The sequence below is a fragment of the Gracilinanus agilis genome, unplaced genomic scaffold (genome assembly GCF_016433145.1).
Source record: "Gracilinanus agilis isolate LMUSP501 unplaced genomic scaffold, AgileGrace unplaced_scaffold55756, whole genome shotgun sequence".
Classification (NCBI taxonomy): Eukaryota; Metazoa; Chordata; class Mammalia; order Didelphimorphia; family Didelphidae; genus Gracilinanus; species Gracilinanus agilis.
The window spans coordinates 5,011-7,973 of NW_025391083.1; the positions used below are offsets into that span (position 1 = coordinate 5,011).

Consider the following 2,963-nt stretch of genomic DNA (forward strand, 5'->3'; position numbering starts at 1 on the left):
CCGGAAATGTCACCAACCAATCAGCAAGCATTTATTAAGTATATATTCTATTCCAGCACACACAAACATTCATGCACAAACGAACTGTTAGCAGTCTCTTGCATCCCAGATTTCTTCCTCTTTCCATCTTGGCTTTCCCCTAAAGATACCTCCTCCTTTGCTATCCTTTTCAATCAATCAATAAGCATTTTATTAATGCTGGCATTTCTCTCATTTTCTCACTACACAGGAACAATAAGAGTCAGCTCCCTACTGGCAATTCCATTCTTCTCCCCTTATCTCAATTCTCTATACAGAGGGACCCTGGGTCCATTTCTTTTCTTTAAAAAATCCTTACCTTTTGTCTTAGAATCAATATTAAGTATTGGTTCCAAGACATAAGAGTGGTAAGGACTAGGCTGTTGGGATTAAGTGACTTGCCAAGGTCACACAGCTAGGAAATGTCTGGGGCCACATTTGAACCCAGGACCTCCTGTCTCTAGGCCTAGCTCCCTATTCACTGAGCTACCCAGCTGCCCCTGGATTCATTCTTTTCATTTCTCTCTATATATTCTTTATCTCAGTAGTTTTACCCAGTCTGATGCATTAATAATTTCTTTTCCAATGACTCCCAAATCCTTCTCTCTCTCTCTCTCTCTCTCTCTCTCTCTCTCTCTCTCTCTCTCTCTCTCTCTCTCTCTCTCNTCTCTCTCTCTCTCTCTCTCTCTCTCTCTCTCTCCACTCTTAATCTCTCTCATGAACTCCAACCTCTTATTACTAGATCCTGCTTGATATTTCTACTTGAATATCACTCTAGTACCTCAGAGTCAACAAAATGTCTAAATATGAACTCAATATGTCTTCTCCCTAAATGCTCTTCTTCCCAAAGTCCCTATTTATGATCAGGGCACCACCATTCAGATCCAGTAGCTAAAGCTCAAAATCCTGGAATTCTCTTTGACTTAGTGTGGCTACATAGGTAATATATGTGATGTAGATGTACATGTGTACATTATATGACATATTATGTATATAAACACAATTATACATGCTAAAATTTGAACAATTTAGAAAAATTAGCATGGCCCCTGTGCAAAGATACCTGAAAATTCATGAAGTATTCCAAATTTTTAGAGGCAGTTAGATGATACAATGGATAGAATGCTGGGCCTAGAAGACCAGAGTTCAAATCCAGCCTCGGACATTCACTAGCTCTGAGACCCTGGGCAAGACACGAGCGTTTGCCCTGCTTCAGTTTTCTCAAGTGTAAAATAGGGATGATAAAAATAGCACCTATCTCTCAGGATTATGAGATAATATTTGTAAGGTGCTTAGCACCATGCCTGGCATATAGTAAGGACCTACATGAGTATTTTCTTCCTTCCTTGACTCATCTCTCTAACCAGCCCCAACAGCAACAACTTAGCACATTGCCATGGGATAACGCATGAAGACAGGAGCGCGCCCTTAGCACTTGCCCATACACTGCCAGGAGATGGACAGGAAGACACCCCCACCCCCAGCAATATTCTAGGGGAATCCTATGGAAGACGTAGGGGTCTCCGGAAGCCAGAGAAGGCGTGAATGGTTGAGGTTTGTACCACTGAAGGAAGTCCTGAGAATAATGAGATCACAGAACCACTGAAGAGGGAAGAAATAAGGGATGGATTAGAGAGGGAAGAGGCTAAAAGCAGGCGGACCGATATGCAGGCTTTTATAATGAACCAGGAAAGAGGTAAGGAGAGCCTAAAGGAGGCGGGTGGCAGCAGCAAGGGAGAGAAAGATAAATAAGACAGAATAAGCACTCTGTGCCGCCTCCACTAGGGCAGCTCAGAACCCCAGTGGCTCATCTCATTCCATATAATTCTCAATGGCATTCTGTAAATGACACGCAAAGAATTTACCTAATAGATTACAGGTTTTTTCTCTAATTCTTTAAATATGGATAGTTTGGGGCCACCAGTAAAGCACTCAAGCCATCGAGTCTGCGTACACACCTACATATGTACGTATATGTGTATATGTATCTTCACACAAGCTTTATTTGTAATAGGGAAAACTAGAAACGGCCTGAATCCCCAGCAACAGGGTAATGAATAGACGGTGGCACTGTTTAGTCGTTTTTCAGGCATGTCTGATTCTTCGTGACCTTCTTTAGGATTTTCTTGGCAAAGATGTGGAAGTGGTTTGCCATTTACTTCTCTAGCTTGTTTTGTAGATGAGGAAACTGAGGCAAATGGGGTTAAATGATTTGCCCAGATTCACACAGCTAATAAATATTGGAGGCTAAAGCTGAACTTGGAAAGATGAGTTTTCCTGACTCCAGGCCCTGCACCCTAGCCACTTAACTTCCCTACCTGGGCACATAGTAAACATTTAATAAATGCTTGTTGATTTACTGACTGATTCATGGTCATGTAGTATCACTGTAACAATACTGTCACTTGAAAGGTAGACCTTTGTGCCCAGGAAAACACTGGGTCATTAAAAACAGTACTATTCGAGCAATTAGGTGGCTCAGTAGTTAGAATTCCAGGACTGGAGTTGGCAGAACCTGGGTTCAAATCTGGCCTCAGACACTTCCTAGCTATATCACCTTGGGCAAATCATTTATCCCTATCTGCCTACAAGTTGTGTTTCTCAGACAGAAAGGGTTTAAAAAAAAAAAAAGGACAATTTCCAAAACTCAATTCAATCTTCTCTCTTCCTCCTATTCAATGCTGTGTCAAGTTCATTTTCTAACAAAAATACATGTAATGACGGACCAGGTTTCTTGGTTGCCCTTTTCACTACTAATCTAGGCATTCATATAAACCATCCTCTACCAGTGGTTCCCAAACTTTTTTGGCCTACCACCCCCTTTCCAGAAAAAAAATATTACTTAGCACCCCCTGGAAATTATGAAACTATTTATTGAACTCAGAATAGAATGTAATACAAAAAAAGTGTGGCCATCACCGCCTCTCTGGATTGCTGCAGCACCC

General features: G+C 41.5%; 1 pseudogene; it reads left to right on the top strand.

The window, feature by feature from the left end:
• Nucleotides 1-1,011: 1,011 nt before the first annotated feature.
• LOC123256059 lies at nucleotides 1,012-1,111 on the top strand (annotated as a pseudogene).
• The last annotated feature ends 1,852 nt before the right edge of the window (nucleotides 1,112-2,963 follow it).